General features: G+C 45.0%; 1 long non-coding RNA gene across 1 annotated transcript in view; it reads right to left on the reverse strand.

The window, feature by feature from the left end:
• Nucleotides 1-301: 301 nt before the first annotated feature.
• LOC142310368 (uncharacterized) overlaps nucleotides 302-21,895 on the reverse strand; it is a 61,246-nt gene continuing 39,652 nt past the window's right edge. The window contains exon 3 of the long non-coding RNA XR_012754140.1: nucleotides 302-1,113. This is a non-coding gene — a long non-coding RNA (uncharacterized LOC142310368). The remainder of the gene's footprint in view (nucleotides 1,114-21,895) is intronic.

Below are 21,895 nucleotides of genomic sequence, written 5' to 3' on the forward strand. Positions count from 1 at the left end.
CCATCTTCACTTGTTTTGAAGTCTGCTTTTCACTATCTGTCCCATATAATATAGTTTTGAATATACAGCTCTGACAAAAATTAAGAGACCACTGCAAAATTTTCAGTTTTTCTGATTTTTCTCTTTATAGGTATATTTTTGAGGAAAATGTAAATTGTTTTTTTATTTCCAAGCAAACAATTTTGTATTTATTTTCTGAAAATGTGAAACAGTCAAAATAACAAAAATATGCATTGGTTTCAGAGACATCAAATAATGCAAAGAAAACAAGTTCATAATCATTTAGAAACAATACTAATGTTTTACCTCAGGAAGAGTTCAGAAATCAGTATTTTGTTGAAGAACCATGATTTTTGATCACAGCTTTTATGCGTCTTGGCATGCTTTCCACCAGTCTTTCACACTGCTTTAGGTGACCATATGCCACTTATTGTGCAAAAAATGTAAACAGTTCTTCTTTGTTTGATGGCTTGTGACTATCCATCTTCCTCTTGATTACATTCCAGAGGTTTTTAATGGGGTTCAGGTCTGGAGATTGGGCTGGCCATGACAGTGTTTCCGGTATACAGCAGGTCTTGTGGGGTGTTTCTGGTATACGGCAGGTCTTGTGGGGTGTTCCTAATATAAGGCAGATCTTGTGAGGTGTTCTTTCTATACAGCAGGTCTTGAGAGGTGTTCTCGGTATACGGTAAGTCTTGTTCCTAACATTTGATGTGTTAGAATCGGAAATAAAAGGAAAGTGTAAAAATCTGATTACCTAGGTTTTATGGGGGTGTTGTTATTATACAGCAGGTCTTGTGGGGTGTTCCCGGTATATGTCAGGTCTTGGTGGTGTTTCCGGTATATGACAGGTCTTGTTGGGCGTTCCCAGTATACAGAAGGTCTTGTGGGATGTTCCCAGTATACGGCAGGTCTTGTGGGGTGTTTTCGGTATACGTCAGGGCAGGTCTTGTGGGGGTGTTCCTGATATACAGCAGGTCTTGTGGGGTGTTCCCGGAATACGGCAGGTCTTGTGGGGTGTTCCTGATATACAGCAGGTCTTGTGGGGTGTTCCTGGAATACAGCAGGTGTTGTGGGGTGTTCCTGATATACGGCAGGTCTTGTGGGGTGTTCCTGGAATACAACACAAGAGTATATGAATAGTTAGGTCCATATTTAGACACTTATACTATGAAGAGTCACCAACAAGCCAACATGTTCCTACAAAAGACCTCCATATATTTTACCATACTGTCATTAACCATGATAACAAACTATATCGGTTTTCTAATAAATATATACTTTATTTCATACATAATTTTAACATGATATTATAAGAATACAAAAGTGGGCAGAATAAGGTACAAAGACGTGCACATATAAAAACTGCAAAACTGCAGGGGGGTGTGTCTGAACAAACAGCGTCTGAGGGAAACAATAATATATCAATACTAGTCATCACAACCCTCCATGAATAAAATATAAATCACTGTGCTGTTTCTATTTGTCTTAGTTAAAACTGTTATTTAATGTTTTTCATGCTTGTCTCTGCTGCCATCTACTGGTCAGACCTTTCAGCTCCTCTGTTTCTTTTGCCCAGCCCATGGGAGTGTCTGATGACCCTCTTGCATCACATCCTGGTATGTTCACTCCAAACCAGAGTTTGTGAGAACAACATCCCTTATTGGATTGGAGCTACAAGGAGCAAAGTCTTCTGACCACGTAGTAGCTTCAGAGGCAAGCATCACTGGAGAATTACAATGCCAAGTACTTGGATTACTGCACTCTGCATGTCCTAACCTTTGGAGAAAATAAACCACCATTGTTTCATCTCAGCATGTGCATGTTTCACTCTGGAGCGCTCTGGTCCTGTCTGCCCCACCTATAGGAAAAACGAAGGTAAGATTCTCACAACCTCTCACAACTACGCACCTTCCATCGCCTTTAAGTGGGGACAGAACAGTCAGAAGACTGCTTAAGAGCCCAAAGCAAAAACTTCCCTAAGAGCCCTGTAACTTCCCATGCAATCTGCCTAGCAACAAGCCTTGTGCACTAGTCTGCCTGCACAGTGCATGCCTGGACAAGCCTAAGGGGAAGCTTTCCCATCTGCCACGTCCTGTGTCACCTCTGCTTGCATTGTAAAGGGACAGTTTATGCACCTGCTGTTTCTCTCTTGCTATACTCCTTCTATAGACTTCAGTACATTATACCTCATTACTGCACATTGCTGGACTGCGAACCCCAAGTTTTGCTAAAGACACCTTGGGAATCTTATCAGGGAGTCCTTGCAGAGCTGCACAACAATTTTCGGACCCCTATTCAAAAGTCAAGTTTCTTAAAGAGACAGTACACCTTAAATAAAAATGTCCGAAAAAGACCTTGGACAGTTCCCCACTGCTGAAACAGAGCAAATACAATCTGATACTGTCCATTATGAAGCCCAGGAGGCAGATTCCATGCTTCCAGCAGACCAAGTTGTCCGACCGAAGCGCTCTTCCAAACCCACGATAAAGGCCACTGAAAACTATCACACTATGAAAGATGAGCTATGTGAACACCTGGAAGAACAGTGGGAACGAGTCACCTATTACATGTCAAGACTTGAATCCTCATCAGGTGATGTCACATGCTTACAGGCTGCTCTGGAACGGCTGAACACAGATCATGAAAGATACAAGAGACTGTCAACAAGGTACATTACCTTTCTAAAAGACTCTAAAATTGATGAAGCTCTTTAAGACCTGAGCAAGGCAGAAGAGGTAGACAAGGAAAGAGATGCTAAGGTGCAAGATGCCATAGACAAGGCCGAACACCGTATCTCTCACCAGCAAGAAACCAGATCACACCGATCAACCTCATCTAGACGTTCCTCTCGGTCATCCGGGTCATCATCCTCAAGAAGCTCAGCCCTGAGCGACAGGATACTAGAGGCCCGCATAAGAGCAGAGGAATCCAAGGTGAGACGTTCCTTCACAGAAAGAGAAGTAGAGGAAGAAGCCAAAAGGACAGAAGCAGAAGCCAAAAGGGTAGAAGCAGAAGCGAAAAGGGCAGAAGCAGAAGCCCTTGCAAAAGCAGAAGCCGCTAAAGCAGAAGCCCTTGCAAAAGCAGAAGCTGCTAAAGCGGAAGCCAAAAGGGCAGAAGCGGAGGCTCGGATAAAGATTCTTCGGTCACAGATGGAAGAGGAAGTTGCGCTAGCTAAAGTGAGACTACTTGAGCAAGCATTGATCCAAGGTCCTGATCCAGCTCACTCGCCACCACTGGAAGCAGATAATCCAGTTGATCGCACAAGAGACTATGTACTGAATCAGTTACCTGTAGCAACCCCGGTTTGCAGTACCATCCAAGCCGACAACACTGAAACCTCCAACTTAGCTCTACCAGTGCCAGTGCCACCTAAAGCACCCGAGCAAATTAATAACAGTCACCAAGAGGTGCCCTCTCAAACACAGTCACCACGGCAAGATGGCAACCAAGTGTTTCCTGACCCACTTCCACAGCTCAAGCAGCGGTCATCAGACTCTACAGAGGCTAAACCACAGCTCAACCCTGCAGCAACGTCATTTTACCCGGGAACATCTCATCCATTCACGCCAGGCAGCCCATACGCCCCAGGGGCATCACGAGTCGTCGTGGCAACAAGTGGTGAGAAATCAGATATGTCTGAGTTTGCCAGGTTCATGGTGAGCAGAGAGCTAATCAACACTAGTCTCACGAAATTTGATGATCGTGCAGAGAGCTACAGGGCCTGGAAAGCAACTTTCAAGGCAGCCATCGCCAATCTCAACTTCACTGCAGAACAGGAGCTCGACCTCCTGATCAAGTGGTTGGGCCAAGGCTCTACAAACCGTATCAAGAGCCTCCGGACCGTCTATGTGGGACAAGCAGAAGCAGGTCTCGCTGCTGCATGGCAGAGACTGGAACGCACCTTTGGCAGCGCAGAAGCAATAGAGAAAGCCCTATTCAAATCAAGAGACTGCAGGACATCCCAAAGATCAACCTTAAAGAAGTCCACAAGCTTCAAGACCTAAGTGATCTGCTCATGGAGCTGGAGCTCGCCAAAAGAGATCCTCGTCTGTCTGGGCTGTGCTACCTGGATACAGCCCATGAAGTGAACCCAATCGTGGTGAAGCTGCCATACAGTCTGCAGGAGAAATGGGCAACGTCAGTCTCAAGGTACAAAAGAATGCATGACGTCACCTTTCCCCCATTTATTCAGTTCTGCAAGTTCATCGACGAGCAGGCCCAGGTGAGGAACGACCCCAGCCTCGACTTCCTAGAGTTCAACACTTCGGCAGCTGCAACATCATCATCAAGGTATGAAGGTGCCATACACAAACGCAGAGACATTAAGAACACTGTGAGTGTTAGGAAGACTGAGCTACCATCATCTGCAGCACGCACAGATAAACAGAACACCATCTCATCACAAGATAAGTCTTTCAATCAAGAATATCCCATCCATAAAAAACCGCATTCACTGAACAAGTGCAGAGGGTTTAGATCCAAAACCCTACAGGAGCGCAAGAAAGTCCTCACAGAGCTTGGGATTTGTTTCAAATGCTGCGCATCACTTGAGCACATGGCCAAGGACTGTAAATCCATCATCAAGTGTGAGGAGTGTCACAGCGAAAAACACGTTTCAGCCATGCACCCAACCCAGCTGGCTACAGACACACCGGCTGCAGTCACCACCACTCCCACTCCAAGTCATGGCGGGGAGTCCAAGAATCAGACTGACACCACCACAGCCGTCTCCTGCTCATGCTCAGAGGTATGTGGAGAGGGCCAAACGCAGAAATGTTGTGCCCGAATATGCCTCATCAAGGTTTATCCCGAGGGACATCCAAAAAAGGCAATGAAGGTGTATGCCATCATAGACGACCAAAGCAACCGGTCCCTGGCAGGAACCAAATTCTTTGAAGCCTTCGGCATTAATGGACCATCAGAACCCTACACCTTGAACACCTGCTCGGGTCGCTTAGAGACTAGCGGCAGAAGAGCCCAGGGATTCATTGCTTCTCCTATCAATGGGAAGACTGAAATACCTCTACCAACGTTCGTTGAATGTGACCAAATACCCAGCCACAGTAATGAAATTCCTACCCCAGAAGCTGCATTTCATCAACCACACCTAAGACACCTCGCTAGTGTTATCCCACCTCTGGACAATAATGCAGAGATTCTACTCCTGCTCGGCAGAGACAATCTTAGGGTACACAAGGTGCGACAACAGTGTAATGGGCCTGACTATGCACCATACGCCAAGAGACTGGACTTGGGATGGGTAGTCATAGGAAATGCGTGCGTTGATCGATCAGAAATGGACTCCTTCAAGACTTATGTGCATGGAGATGGGCGCTCAACCTGCTTAAAGCCATGTCCTCATCACTATGGAGTGAAAGAGAAGTCTCCAGACACAATACAGCTACCTGACATCGCTTCTTCTCTGCATATCGACAACTTGGGAAGATCAGTCTTTCTCACAACCAAGGATGACGATAAAGTAGCCTTGTCAGTAGAGGACAGAGAATTCATCGGAATAATGGACTGTGAGTTTTCTAAAGACAAAACCAACCATTGGGTCTCTCCATTACCCTTCCGATCTACCAGGATAAGACTCCCAAACAACCGAGCTCAAGCTCAGACCAGATTTAACTCTCTTCAGCGTTCTATGAACAGCAAACCCGAAATGAGAGAACATATTGTTGCCTTTATGGACAAAATATTCCGCAACAACCACGCAGAACCTGCTCCATTTTTGAAGAAGAACGAAGAGTGTTGGTATCTGCCTTCATTCGGTGTATACCACCCACGAAAACCGAATCAAATCATGGTTGTCTTCGACTCCAGCGCCAAACATGAAGGCGTATCCCTTAACGATGTTCTCCTCACAGGTCCTAACCTAACAAACAACTTGGTAGGAGTATTGCTGAGGTTCAGAAAAGAGCTTGTCGCCATCACTGCCGATATTGAACAGATGTTCCACTGTTTCCTAGTCAGAGAGGACCACCGGAACTTCCTCAGATTTCTGTGGTACAAGGATAATGACACCAATAAAGAGATGGTGGAATATCGTATGAGGGTCCACGTATTTGGAAACAGCCCTTCACCCGCAGTTGCAACCTATGGTCTCCGGAGAACCGCATTAGAGGGAGAGTCTGAGTATGGAACAGACGCCAGAGACTTTGTTGAGAAAGACTTTTATGTAGATGATGGGCTCAAATCACTACCCACCGAGGAAGAAGCCATTGACTTGCTCAAAAGGACTCAAGGCATGCTGTCCCAGGCAAAACTCAGGTTACACAAAATTGCTTCCAATAGCCTGACCGTAATGAGAGCCTTTGTGTCGGGTGATCACGCCCCTGGGTTCAAGGACATTGACTTGGGGCTAGACAGTCCACCCGTTCAGAGGAGCCTGGACATCAGATGGGATCTTGCAGCCGACTCCTTCGGATTTCAAGTAAGTTGCTCAGACAAGCCATTCACAAAACGTGGTGTCCTCTCTATAGTGAACAACTTGTTCGACCCACTGGGATTTGTGGCGCCTATCACTATACAAGGCAAATCCTTGCTGAGACAATTCTCTGAAACCGTCAAGGACTGGGATACCCCACTCCCTTCTGACAAACAGCAAAAATGGGAAGCTTGGAAACAGTCGTTGTGTGGGTTGAACAAGATCCACATCCCAAGATGTTATCTCAAAATCTCCCTCACCTCTAGCATAAAGAAGGAACTGCACATCTTCTCAGACGCCTCCACAGAAGCCATAGCAGCGGTTGCATACCTGAAAGTGACAGACCCCAATGGACAAAACTACATTGGATTTGTATTTGGCAAGGCGAAGCAGGCCCCGAAGCCCGACCATACCATTCCCAGACTGGAACTCTGTGGCACCGTTTTGGCAGTGGAAATTGCCGACTTCATACGACAAGAACTGTGTGTCGAAATAGATGAGGTCCAATACTACACTGACAGTAAGGTCGTTTTAGGTTACATCTACAATTAATCAAGACGATTTTATGTGTACGTCAGTAACCGCATTGAAAAGATCAAGAGATCCTCCAAACCAGAACAATGGCGTTATGTACCATCTGAACTGAATCCAGCAGATCACACAACTAGACCTATGTCTATAAGTTCTTTTGCTAACTCTTCTTGGCTTACAGGTCCAGAGTTCCTGCTGAGACAGTCAGAAGAGGGTGTCCAGGAAGCCTTCAGCATCCTAGATCCAGACAACAATCCAGATGTCCGAGCTGAAGTCAATACCCTGGCCACCAGTGCAGAAAAAACTTCCAACTTCGGTTGCCAACGTTTTGAACGTTTCTCCAGCTGGATGAGGCTCATCAGGACTGTCGCTAGGTTAGTGCACATCGCCAGATGCTATCATGCGGACCTTTAAAACAAAGACTGTCATCGCTGGCATGTCTGCCACAAACCCCTTTCTGCTGAGGACATCTCCTATAGCGAGTCCCTCATAATACGCCACTTCCAACAGAGTGAATTCGCCATAGAATGGAAGTGTTTATACAACAAACAGCAGATTCCATTAAGATGTCCTCTCGCCAATTTAAACCCAGTCATCGACAGTTTCGGCTTACTGAGAGTTGGTGGTCGTTTAAATCAGGCTCGTATTGGAGTTGCAGAACAAAATCCTCTCATCATTCCCAACAAACACCATGTTACAGTCTTGCTGATCCGACACCACCATGAAAAGACTGAACACCAAGGCAGGCAAATTACAGAAGGTGCTTTACGGTCTGCAGGCCTCTGGATTATTGGAATGAAGAGACGTGTAGCACAAATACTACACGATTGTGTGCACTGTCGTAAAGCGAGAGGAAAACAACTGTACCAGCAAATGGCTGACTTGCCTACAGACAGACTTTCTACAGAGCCACCTTTCACCTATGTGGGCCTAGACGTTTTCGGACCATGGATGTGTGTCGCCCTGGACAAGCCAGGGGACACAGGTAACAACACACACACCCCCACCCCCAGCAGTTCACAGCAGACATCCCCAAAGTGACCTGCTTTCTGCCTCGGGCTCAGACTGACACACCAGGTGGGCGGAGTCAGGAGATGAGGACACCCACCCTGGAGTGAGCTGGCCTGAGGCAGGAAACAAGCGGAGAGAGAAGTTCAGGAGTGAAGGAGAGAGGACGTCTGCAGAGAGGCAGACGCAGATTGGGGCCTAGGTTGGAGCCTAGGGCCCCTGTGCAGAAAGTCAAGCAGACGGTAGTGGCCATCTGCAGGGAGCCGGGGAGCCAGTTGGTGGAACCGCAGGTAGACGGGGTTGGGCGGTGGCCCCCCGGTACTGAATCGGGGAGCCAGCTGGAAACCGGAGAGCAGGAAGAGTGTGCACGGAGGCGAAGGAAAGGACTTACACTAACAACCTGGGGTCAGGGGAAAAACACCGCAGCCGTCCGAAGGACCTGTCCAATCAGCCGTTTGTTTACCGAGAACTGTGTCGTGTTTACTGGCTGAGTGAGTACCTCCGGGCCGTGCGGCACAGCGCTGCCCTTGCGCCCCTGCACCTCCACAGGCCCCATCCCCGCCTGTCCACCATCCCATCACTGGGCCCCGGGAGCACCACAACCCCTACCCACGGAGGGGCACATCAACAACTGGCTGCTCCGTACCAGCACTCCCGGGCTCCCCATACAGAGCAGCGGTGGTGTTAACAAATCACCACAACCGTGGGTGGCGTCACGGACAATAAACAATCCCCACACCCAAAAACCCCCTTTCACTCACGGGCGAGGAGCGCCGCTCGAGTCCCCGGGATCCGGCCCATCGCTCGAGCCACCGAGCAGCAGCAGCAGGCCGCAGTGCCAGCCGGACCCGAGCAGTGGGAGAGCGCGGCGTCCCCTCCTCCGCCCGCGACAACTTGGCGTCATGAACAGGATCTTACCGCTCTGCCGTTGAGTAGAGGTGCGCCTTGTGACCGCCGGAGGTGTCCAGCCGAAAATTTTGTAAAACCGCCATCTTGGGCGCGAAAATTTCCCGCTCGAGCGTCTTCCCCGAGCAGGAAAGGCGCGAAAGTGGAGCCCCGCCCCCTGAAGAAGGAAGTGCTAAAAAGAGGCTAAGGGGGACGGGATGGCGTCCGGCCGCATGTGAACCGCGGCTGTGGAAGCAGGGACGCCAGGACTCTGCCAGCATTTGGTTCCTGGAAGAGGCCGCCGCAGTGATGCACTGACCCGTTACCCCTGTTACCGGTAGCGGAGCCCGCAGCGTCTGTGGGGGAGGACCCAGACCTGGGGTCCCCAGGCCTCACCTTTGTCACCGCCCTGCCACCGGCCCCGGCAGTCCGCCCGGCCGCGACGGAGATGACGACGGCTCCGGAAGTCCGCCCGGCCTCAACGGCAGCGAAGTACCGGTCCCGTTGACCAATCTGGAGCCGTTCCTGGACTGGGGTCAAGGGGTGCTGCCCACTTCCTAGGGGCAGCACCAAGGCTAGGTTATTTGGGTGGGTGACTGAAGGACCCATTGCCGTTATTAAAAGTGTTTAATTTTTGATATGCCTCCCGTTGTGGGATGATGTTAGTATCCTTGTATTGTTTTTTTTTTCCTTATCTTCTACAGTTTAAAAGAAAAATAAAACCGGTGATGGACGGGCAGCCCGAGGATGGTCTGCATTTTGCTAAGGGGGAATGTGTCTCCCTGGACAAGCCAGGGGACACAGGCAACAACACACACACCCCCACCCCCAGCAGTTCACAGCAGACATCCCCAAAGTGACCTGCTTTCTGCCTCGGGCTCAGACTGACACACCAGGTGGGCGGAGTCAGGAGATGAGGACACCCACCCTGGAGTGAGCTGGCCTGAGGCAGGAAACAAGCGGAGAGAGAAGTTCAGGAGTGAAGGAGAGAGGACGTCTGCAGAGAGGCAGACGCAGATTGGGGCCTAGGTTGGACCCTGTGGTCCTGGGTGGTGTCGCACTCCTCCATGTGTGACAGGCTTTGGCACTTTAGCGGTCTGTCAGTAGGTTACCTAACAGGTTAATATGTTTTGCACCAATCATCTGAATTGTGATACTCACCACTAATACAGGTGTATTTTACATTTGGTGATATGTATATCATTTTGGTTGATTGTTGATGTGTTATATCTACAACTGATCTCTCATATGACTGATATGCTTACATGTTGACATGGTGATTTATATTTTATTCATGGAGGGTTGTGATGACTAGTATTGATATATTATTGTTTCCCTCATACGCTGTTTGTTCAGACACACCCCCCTGCAGTTTTGCAGTTTTTATATGTGCACATCTTTGTACCTTATTCTGCCCACTTTTGTATCCCTATGATATAATGTTAAAATTATGTATGAAATAAAGTATATATTTATTAGAAAACCGATATAGTTTGTTATTATGGTTAATGACCGTATGGTAAAATATATGGAGGTCTTTTGTAGGAACATGTTCCTGGAATACAGCAGGTGTTGTCGGGTGTTCCCGGAATACGACATGTCTTGTAGGGTGTTCTCTTTCTGGTATACGGCAGGTCTTGTGGGGTGTTCTGTTTCTGGTATACGGCAGGTCTTGTGGGGTGCTCCCATACATGGCAGGTCTTGTGAGGTGTTCCCAGTATACAACAGGTCTTGTGTATGTGCTTCCTCTATCTGCCTGTGCATCACAGTGTTTACCGACCACTAACCACCTGATTGTAAAAACATTTCTCAGAAAATGAATTGGAAATTTAGCCCACATGCAATTCAAGATAAAATGTGGAAACTCCAGCCACCTATACACTTCTAAATCCTACAAAAAAATAAATACATTTAAAGAGGCATCCCATACGGTGAAACGTTTCTAAATCCCTCTTTAGGATACATGGATGCCCAATTCCACCATATAAACAAACACCAGATCTTCAGAAGCCACAGATTTCCATTACTCCATATGGAACATTACAAAGGTTGACTGAAGGTTTTACTGCACCAAGACCTGAATGGTCTTTTTTTCAGAACATCCCCCACAGTTTTGCCATATGGTATGTTGTTCCATTACTTCATGTGGACGGAATTCCCTTAGCCCCTTGTCGGAGGTAGAAATGCGGGAATCTCTAGTTGTAAAATTAAGACACCAAGAAGATAAATAAATATCACTTTACAGATGAACGTGTCAAGACAGGAATAGAGGGAAGGAAATCCCTGCTGCTGGGCAGAAGACAAAATGGGTCTAAGGTAGTTATAGATTTTGTTAGTGATTGGCACACATTTTGAGAAGACGTCCAATAACATAATGATGGGCAGGTAAACTTGACCCCAGTGGCTGGACAAGTTAAACTTGATCATGGTGTACATAAAAAATACATAACTTGACATTGATGGTCAGACCGGTTCTGTACTTTCCCTTACATAATCACCATCGTTTCAATAACCTTTCTATATATCAATATTAGAAGAAGTTTTAAGGTTAAAAGATCTTTCCAGTATATTGTCACCCTAGGTTTAGGGAAGTACCACGCATATGGCGAAAGGGATGGGAATCCCTGTCTAGGGAAGGGGAAGATGGTGACCCCTGACCAAACCTTTCACTGGCCCTTGGCTCCCCTGACCATCCTACATAGGCCTACTTAGGTTTCTGTACCTATATGCTGAGAAGGATACCTGGCCTGTGTTGACTCTGAAGTGGGCCCTAGATAAGGAACAGATGGGATAAGCGCTTAATCAATGACACTAAAGCTGGGTTCACACACAACGACAACGACGTCACTGTTACGTCACCATTTCCTGTGATGTAACAGCGACCTTACATGATCGCTAGTTAGCTGTCAAACATGTAATTTTAAGCAGCGATGGAGCAGCGATCATAGCGACTTTTACTGTCGTTGGGACGTGTCACACGCGTTGCTGTGCGACGACTCAGACCTTGATAGAGGCGTGGTGTTTACCCCTAGACATGTTTTGCGTTGCCTCTTTTCAAGCCCCTCTGTTCCGATTGGTGATCACTACAGCGCCTTTGCGTTGCCTTTTTTACGCCCCTCTGTTCCGATTGGTGATCACTACAGCGGTGCCTGATTGGGTGACCGTGCCAAACAAAGGAAGACACAAAAAAGAACGACACACTAGCGACACCAGACAGAGGCTCTACTACGTGAAACAAAGAATGGAACTTAAAGAATGAAATCACTGTATCGCCTTCGGCAAGTTACCCAATCGGAATGCTGTTATGACCACCAATCGGAGTCGTGGGGGCGTTGTAAAATACACCGCAAAAACACGCCCTTGTCCTGCCTTCAGTCCTACGTCACTGCCTTCAAAGTCGTTGCGACCGTCGCTGCTGCGGTGTCAAACACAAGGATGCATGTGGCGCAGCGGGATAGTAGCGATCAAAAAATTACCCGGAATATTCAAGAGCGAGCAGCGATCTCGCAGCAGGGGTCTGATCGTTGTAATGTGTCACAGCGACGTCGCTGTTGAGGTCGTTGCTACATCACAGAAAATGGCGACTTAGCAGCATTGTCGTTTTCGTCGTCGCTGTGTGTGACACCACCATTAGCTCTAGAGAAGATACAGGGAGCACAAATAGGGGGAAGGGAACAAACAACTTATCTCTAAGAAGACATGGGGAGAGGAACAGCAACAAGCAACAGTGTTTCTTCAGATGAATACAAGCTGACTGCTTGCATCCAAGGCCTGTATAGCTATATAACTCTATCACCACCAAACACCATGAGGAAATGTGGGTATTTAAGGACACAAGGGGAAGTTATAATGATTAACAGCTGAAAGGTGAGGAAGAATATCCGCAGGGTCCTTAAAGGAAAGGGATTAACTCTAAGTAGGGTAGACACAAAGGATACCATTTACACCACAGCAGGAAGAATAGAATGTCAGGGGGCAGTTTGTATAGCCAAATCCTGCAACCATCTACAGCCGGACACCACAGGGCTGTCTGTCAACCGTGACACACCCGTGACATATACTTATGAGAGAAATATGCTTCTTTCTTCACGTACGAGCCACTACTTCTTCTCCCCTAAACCTTAATCTCATTTTTCACGCCGAAATACAAATAAAATCCATCCTGTATGAAACAGCTCACTGAGGGATCAGATTACAGTTTTCTATTGCATTTTATGGAAAAAGGATGGAACACCTTGAAAGAAGCACAGCGAGACATTTGCAGATGGTGCCGCTGTGTGTTTTATCTCATTCCAGAGATGGATTCAGGTTCACAGCAACACTTTTCAGAACTGCTGTGTAATAGCTCCCATGTTTCTTCTTTTTTCTTACAAGGATTGTATCTCACTTCATTGCTGTATTCTCAATACGGCTGTGTAATTGCTGTCATTCTGCTGTTGCTTTCTAGTAAGTTTTTTATCTCAAAAATGAAAAATCCCTAAAAGTTACAAATTTTATTTAATATATTTAAAAACTCAATAAGTAGAGGTGAGGAGAGCACTCCAAAATACAGGCGAAAATGACCAAAAGATAAGTGAGATAAGCAAGGATCTCAGTACACCTGCAGGGCCCTACCGTTGTCCCTACGGTCTCATCCTACCTTGACGCTGAGGTTGGCCCCGTATTAAAGCACAATTGGCGCCCCAGCTCACCGATAACTCACCCTTATAGACCCTGATGCACAAAACCAAGTTTGATAGTTTGATCAAATACATTTTAATAACCAGGCTCAAAGGAGATAACAACGGCCACTATTAATATGCCATGCTAGATCTTATCCACACCATCCAGGGTCATCTAACCCCAATCAGGCCTCCTGATGAACCTGAAACACAGGAGAAATGCATTGAGGCTGACTTGTGAACGATGACATCTACAAGGGAAGTGTTTTTTGTCTTTCTCTTCATTTTTTCTCATTTTTGTTTTGTTTTATAACCTATATTGTGGGCCTTTTAAATTATTTTTGTGGGGCGCTGTGATGCACACCAGTAGCCCTGGCATTTTGATTTGTTGTTGCATGCGGTATCTATTATGAATGGATTTAGCATGGCATATTAATAGTGAACACCACCGTTGTTATCTCCTTTGAGCCTGGTTATTAAAACTTATTTGATCAGACTTGGTTTTTGCATCAGGGTGGTCTTTAAGGGTGAGTCATTGGTGAGCGGGGGTGCCAATTGTGCTTTATTAGGGTGCCAACCTCCGTGGCAAGGTAGGGTGAGACCGTAGGGACAACGGTAGGGCCCTTCAGGTTTACCGAGATCCTTGCTTATCTCACTTTTTTGGCCCTTTTCGCCTGTTTTTTGGAGTGCTCTCCTCACATCTACTTATTGAGTTTTTAAATATATTAAATAATATTTGTAACTTTTAGGAATTTTTGTTTTTGTCAATTTCCATTGGGATTCCTCCTATATCCCTGATTGTTAGCAAATATTGGATCTCACCCTATTGCTGCATTCACAGCTACATTGCTCAGAACTGCTGTGTAATTGCTGCCATTTTGCTTCTGCTTTCTAGTAAATATTGGATCTCACTATATTACTGGATTCACAGCTACACTGTTCACTCCTGCTGTATGTCCTCCATTCTGTTGCTGCTTCTGAACATCCACTATATAGAGACAGAATAGCAGAAATCCCTTATGTTTGTGTGTGTGGGACCCATCACAGATGGTAGTATTCACGCACTAGCTCAGACAAAAGTGAAAACTGGTAAAAATGAATGTCATCTAATGACCAGAAAAAGTTATTCTTCATAAAACCACAGCATGAAGTCTAAAGTTCCTATCTAATTCTAACAAATGCATGGCAGAAGGCCAATATATCTCATTTTTTGCCTTTTGGCTAATAAGGGTGATGAAGGAGTTGGAGAAAAGTAGTAATTCTAATAGGGGCACAGACCTGTCTCGGAGCATAGTCAGCTGACAGGTCTGCTTCACTGACAGCAGAAATATTTCTCCCCAGACAGCCGGCAATCTTTGGGTTTTCAGAGCCATTTGTGCTTCAAGAAAGAATCCAGTCTTTTCCCATCTATATCAGAAGCCTCTATATTTGGAAGGCAGATGTTGGAAAATATTCTGGAACTATGAGGGTCACATCCATTTACAAGCACCTTAATTTTGGAAGGCACATGTTAGGAAACTGGTAATCTTGCTGACACAGCGCGATTACTGGAAGCTATTGAATTTCAGGCACACTCGGAAAGCTGCAGTAAACCGTATAGAGGTTTATAAATATACACTCCCGGTATGGATCAAATGTGCAAGATTTAGAATGGATTACACTCATGTCAATAGATGTGGTTACCATTCACATGTTGAATTGACGTCTGCTCCTCGCTTCTCGCGTGCACATGTGCATCATTTAATATCCCTATTAAAAAAATCAGGAACACGTTGAGAAATATTTAGGTCAATGGATCACATTTAGATCCTCTGCCCTTTATTTGATATCAAAACCCACAATACCACAATGGACACAACCGTAAATCAATGAGCTCTGTCGGGGGACCATTGGTATCTATGGTACAACAGATCAGACAGATTTTTGTGACTTTTGTTATTAGCCCTGATGCTGATTTGAATAACACCTTGAATGGTCTAAATTTGGCAAATTTTGGTGACAGCCCCTTAGCAGCAGTTCCCAAAAGCTTCTCTCCAAGTTCTACCTATGATCCTGCTTCAGTATAAAACTTCAGTGGTCCTTGTCAATTTTTTATTACTTTGTTGCACTGGTTATATGCCGTACAATCATGCCAATCCCTACACTCAACAGTCATGTGCCATACATGCAAGTAATACTGCAATGGTAACGTAGATATGCAGTAATTATAAAGCTGCAGCATAGTAAATATAAACCGGTGAAGCCCACTGGAGCAACAGCGATGAAGCAACAGGTTCTATAATGCCTGAGTTATGGTTATTCTTATATTCTGTAAACTAACAAAAATACTGATGACATGTTCTACCTTTCTAATGTGAACAGGTGCAAAATAAACATGAAACATAGTAACAAAAAGGAGACCGTTGTACTCTGTAGTGCTAAAATACTGCATTACTGCTATGAAAAACATGCAAAAATTGAAATACTTAGCACACAAAAATGGCCAGTTTAATGTGAGTCCAACAGCCAACGGCAAGGTGACCTCTTTATGTTGGGTCCCTGCCTACTCTAATGCTTCTCATTGGGTTAAAAAAACCTACAATTTATGGCTGGACATCTCCTGAGGCTGAAGAGCAGGAGTGCTTAATCAGAAGGCATAACCCTGTAATCTGAAAAAAAATACTGATGGTACATCCACTTTTCTAATGTGAACAGGTGCATACTGAACATGAAACATAGTAACAAAAAGGAGACAGTTGCACTCTGTAGCGCCAAGATATGTATAACAATGAATATGGGAATATAGACATACATTACTGCTATGAAAAACATGTAAAATTTGAAATACTTAGTACACAAAAATGGCCAGTTTTATGTGAGCCCAACAGCCAAAGGCAAGGCAAGCTCTTTTTGATGGGTCCCTATCAAACTAATGCTTCTCTTTGGGTTAATAAAACTCTATAATTTATGGGTGGACAGGAACCTGTAAATGGAGAATTAAAACCTGTCCGCCCATAAATTGTAGGTTTTTTAACCCAAAGAGAGGCATTAGTTTGATAGGGACCCGACAAAAAGAGGTCACCTTGCCATTGGCTCTTAGGCTCACATAAAACTGGCCATTTTTGTGTCCTACGTAATCTAAATTTTTACATGTTTTTCATAGCAGTAACACAAGTCTATAGTCCAATATTCATTGCTCAGCATATGAAAGCACTATAAAGTGCAACTGTGGTGCCCCTGAGTATATCAGGGTGCCACAGGGAACTGCATCCTTCCACCCAGGGTGCAGGGCCTACCACCCATGGTTCCAGGTTCCTAAGAAACCGATATCACTACCATCAGCACCACAAATCCCAACCACACCTCACATCATGACTGTCAGATACACCAGTGGGTTGGTCAAGCTGGAATAGGGCCACCCACCTGAGGGTCAGGCGGCAGACTGGTGGGAGGGAGGAAGTAGGCAGTTGAGTGGTAGCCCTCAAAGAGTGAGGAGCTGGAGTGGTAGCTCCTGGGGAGCTAGACCGAGGTTGGGTTGCAGACGGTGGTCCGGGACCTGAGGAGTCGGGGTCCGGTGGCAGTGACATTGGAAGAGGGTGCAACGGACATAGTCTAGGAGGACTGTCGGCATCAGAAAACCAAAAGAACTGACTGGTACCGAGCACAGCGGGGTTCAGGACCTTAGGTCAGGAACTGATTCAACGTACTGATAATTAACCTGGGAGGGAGAGTATCTTCATGTACTTCCCTAAGAGCTCAGAGATTGAAGGCATCAGCACAACGCAGGGGATAGGGTTTTCCAGTAAAGCAGCCCACTGAAATCCCAAGTGCCAGCCATCAAGAGCACAGTTACACTAGACATAGTGAGCGGGGCCCTAACAGCTTCAAGCCAAAGGGCCACAACAGACAACTAAATTGTGCATGGAGGTGGGCTCCGGATTACGAAGTGACACTGGTGGGAGCGGACACCTGGATGGGCTCCCCGTAGTGACTGTGATGCACAGAAACTTTGGTTTACCTTCAGTGCGAGTGTCTACTTTATAATCCTCATCCAGCACCACGACTACCCACAGTGAGTACCCTGGTCCCCTGCACTCTGCGCTCCCAATATTCACCCACACCCCAGAGGCCGGGGCCTTCCCTACCTGCGGAGGGACTGACACCTTGCTGCTCCACACCATCTGCCCCGATACTCCTTCCACCAGCAGCGGTACTCCCACTACCGCATCTCGCAGGTGACGTCAAGAACTTCTCCCCTGTAATTAATCCCCTTTCAAGGATCGGAGTGTTTGCTGAGCCCGAGTCTGGACCCCTCGAGCCACGATCACCCCGGATCCGAGCACCCCGGTCTGCGACGGGGCAGCATACAACTGTCTCCTTTTTGTTATTTTTGTATCCTAGCATATTTTCTCCTTTTTAGCTAATTTCTTTTTTAATTCCCAGCCAAAATTCTTCCCTACTGGGGAAACTTACTGAAAGTTGTTTTATTACTGAGTTCTTTATATGCAGTAGCTCTACTTTATAGTGCTCAGCAAAAATTAGTTCACCCCGTTATAAAAGTAAAATTTTAATTAGTATCTCACTGAACACAGAACAATCTCCAAAATTTTGACAAGACTGAGTTTCATAGAACATTTTTTTTTAATCCATGATATAAAAGTAAGGTTTTAATTGCAAAATCATCAGTTTTAGTCAAATGAGTTGGTGCAATTAAGAGTGCACCCCATATCAAAAACTCTACATCTGGTATTTCATATGACCTCCATGATTTTTAATGAGGGCACCAAGTCTTCTTTGCATGGAATGAACAAGTTGGTGACACATTAAGAAATCTTTTTCCATTCTTCAAGGATGAGGTTTTTTACAGCTTTGATGCTAAAGGGTGAGTGATGACAACTTGTCTCTTCATAATTCCCCAATGGTGCTCAGTTGGGGTCCGATCACGAGACACTTGGCCACTGAATCTCTTTCCCCTTGTTCATCAGAAATTGAAAAGATGTCATGTTGGAAAAATGCCTAAAAATGCGTCTACCAAGAGCACGGAGTAATGGGAACATTTCCTCTTCCAATATAGAGCATAACATCTGTGAATTCATGATACCATCAATGACATATAGTTCCCCCAACACCAGCAGTGATTATGTACCCCCCTCCCCACATAAGGACACTGCCATCACCAGATCTTCCTGTAGGCACCATACATGTTTCATTGTATTTCTGACCTACAGTTTAGAAGCCATTAATTCCAAAAACATTTATTTTGGTCTCATCACTCCAGAGTATATAGTCCCATTAATCTTATATTTTCAGCATGGGCACAGACAAATTGTAGGTGGCTTTTTTGTGCCTCGGCTTTAGGAGAGGCTTCCTTTGTGGGCAACTCCCATACATGCCGTTCCTCTGAAGTGTACGCTGTATTATGTCATGGGAAACACTCACCCCAGTTTGGCTTTCTTTATCTTCATGAATGAACTTGCATGTGGATTTCCTGTGGTGACATCCGTGGTCGACCTGGAAAGCTCTGTGAGATGGTTTCAGTTTCATCTTTCTTACAGTTTTTGTTTCACTTTTGCTCCAGAATCTGGCTTACTAAACCTTGCTGATCTTTTGGTAGCCTTCATCTTTCTTGTGTAAAGAAATTATTTTCTGTCTCAGGTCCTGTGACATATCTCTTCCATGTGGTACCATTGTTGACAGCATGAAATGAGATAGGGTTTTCTTTGATAAGCAACACCATTATATAGTCACCTGTCTGCTGGTTACATGAGTAACGAATAATTAGAGTAGAATAATTAGCCGGGTTCTGATTCTTCTTACATATAGCTTTTAGCTTTAGCAGCATGAATCTAGAACTGGTTCCCTTTAAAATATTATATCTGAATCACAGACTGACATTTCTACAATATTCTCTCTCTGACTGATCCCTGGGAATAACGTGAAGTATACGCTTAATTCCCAATATGGAAGAAGCAGTTAAGAAAGTTCACAGTGGTCAATGGACATTGCCATTTTGTAAGTCAGCCAGATAAGGGTTGCACGCCTGTGGGAAATCTTTTCTGCATGTCCAGAGGACTGAGCAGTGCCTACAAAGTGCATGAAAAATTAAGAAATTGTTTTTGGGAACTGAAGGCAGTTTCTGTTCCTGTTCAATAACATGGCACTCGGGCATGCTAAGCTGGTGATGGCCGGGTGATATTCTGGAATACCGAGCTTGCTGGCTACATATAAATTTCCTGATGTTACCATTTCAGTTATGCCTAGTTAGGCAGTGATAAATCTGACCAGGTGAGTGACCGGGTGACCAAAAAAAGATTTAAATAGACATCCAAGTAATGTTACAATAAGGAAGAGCCGGTCTGGAGCACAAAGAGATATTCTAACATGTGAAACACTATAACGGACATATTTAATTTTAGTAAAGAATAAAACACAGACATGGTTGCAAAATTGCTGTCAAAATGTGGTAACCATTCATACTAAATGAGCTGTAGAGGGAGGGCTCAATGTCTCATTAAGGGAGGCATTACGGGATGACTCTGGCCTTATTTATACAATTAAAACCAGCCACTATACAGTATATACAGCCAGCAGCCTCTATATTGTATTAATATACAGCCAGCAGCCTCTAATATATATATATATTACAGACCAAAAGTTTGGACATACCTTCTCATTCAAAGGGTTTTCTTTATTTTCATGATTCTGAAAGTTGTAGAATCACATTGAAGGCATCAAAACTATGAATTAATGCATGTTGAATGAAATACTTAACGAAAAAAGTGTAAAACAACTGAAAATATGTCTTATATTCTAGGTTCTTCGAAGTAGCCACCTTTTGCTTTGGTTACTGCTTTGCACACTCTTGGCATTCTCTTGATGAGCTTCAAGAGGTAGTCACCGGAAATGGTCTTCCAACAGTCTTGAAGGAGTTCCCAGAGATGCTTAGCACTTGTTGGCCCTTTTGCCTTCACTCTGTGGTCCAGCTCACCCCAAATCATCTTGATTGGGTTCAGGTCTGGTGACTGTGGAGGCCAGATCATCTGGCGTAGCACCCCATCACTCTCCTTCTTAGTCAAATTGCCCTTACACAGCCTGGAGGTGTGTTTGGGGTCATTGTCCTGTTGAAAAATAAGTGATGGTGCAACTAAACGCAAACCAGATGGAATAGCATGCCGCTGGAAGATGCTGTGGTAGCCATGCTGGTTCAGTGTGCCTTCAATTTTTAATAAATCATCAACAGTGTCAACAGCAAAGCACCCCCACACCATCACACCTCCTCCTCCATGCTTCACGGTGGGAACCAGGCATGTAGAGTCCATTCGTTCACCTTTTCTACGTCGCACAAAGACATGATGGCTGGATCCAAAGATCTCAAATTTGGACTCATCAGACTAAAGCACAGATTTCCACTGGTCTAATGTCCATTCCTTGTGTTCTTTAGCCCAAACAAGTCTGTTCTGCTTGTTGCCTGTCATTAGCAGTGGTTTCCTAGCAGCTATTTTACCATGAAGGCCTGCTGCACAAAGTCTCCTCTTAACAGTTGTTCTAGAGGTGTGTCTGCTGCTAGAACTCTGTGTGGCAATGACCTGGTCTCTAATCTGAGCTGCTGTTAACCTGCGATTTCTGAGGCTGGTGACTCATATAAACTTATCCTCCGCAGCAGAGGTGACTTTTGGTCTTCCTTTCCTGGGGCGGTCCTCATGTGAGCCAGTTTCTTTGTAGCGTTTGATGGTTTTTGCCACTGCACTTGGGGACACTTTCAAAGTTTTCCCAAATTTTCGGACTGTCTGACCTTCATTTCTTAAAGTAATGATGGCCACTCGTTTTTCTTTATTTAGCTGCTTTTTTCTTGCCATGATACAAATTCTAACAGTCTATTCAGTACGATAGTGTAGTGTATCCACCAGACTTCTGCACAACACAACTGATGGTCCCAACCCCATAAGGCAAGAAATCCCACTTATTAAACCTGACAGGGCACACCTGTGAAGTGAAAACCATTTTCGGTGTCTACCTCTTAAAGCTCATCAAGAGAATGCCAAGAGTGTGCAAAGCAGTAATCAAAGCAAAAGGTGGCTACTTTGAAGAACCGAGAATATAAGACATATTTTCAGTTGTTTCACACTTTTTTGTTAAGTATTTCATTCCACATGTGTTAATTCATAGTTTTGATGCCTTCAATGAGAATCTACAATTATATATATATATACATATATACATATATATGTATATATATATATATATATATATATATATATATATATATACATATATATATATATATATATTTACAGACAGCAGCCTCTGTATTACAGCTGAAACTAGAAGTTTACATACACTAGCTAAAAAGACATATGCATGTTTTTCTTGCTATCTGACATGAAATCAGAATAAACCT

This window comes from Anomaloglossus baeobatrachus, chromosome 5, assembly GCF_048569485.1.
Source record: "Anomaloglossus baeobatrachus isolate aAnoBae1 chromosome 5, aAnoBae1.hap1, whole genome shotgun sequence".
NCBI classification, from domain to species: Eukaryota; Metazoa; Chordata; class Amphibia; order Anura; family Aromobatidae; genus Anomaloglossus; species Anomaloglossus baeobatrachus.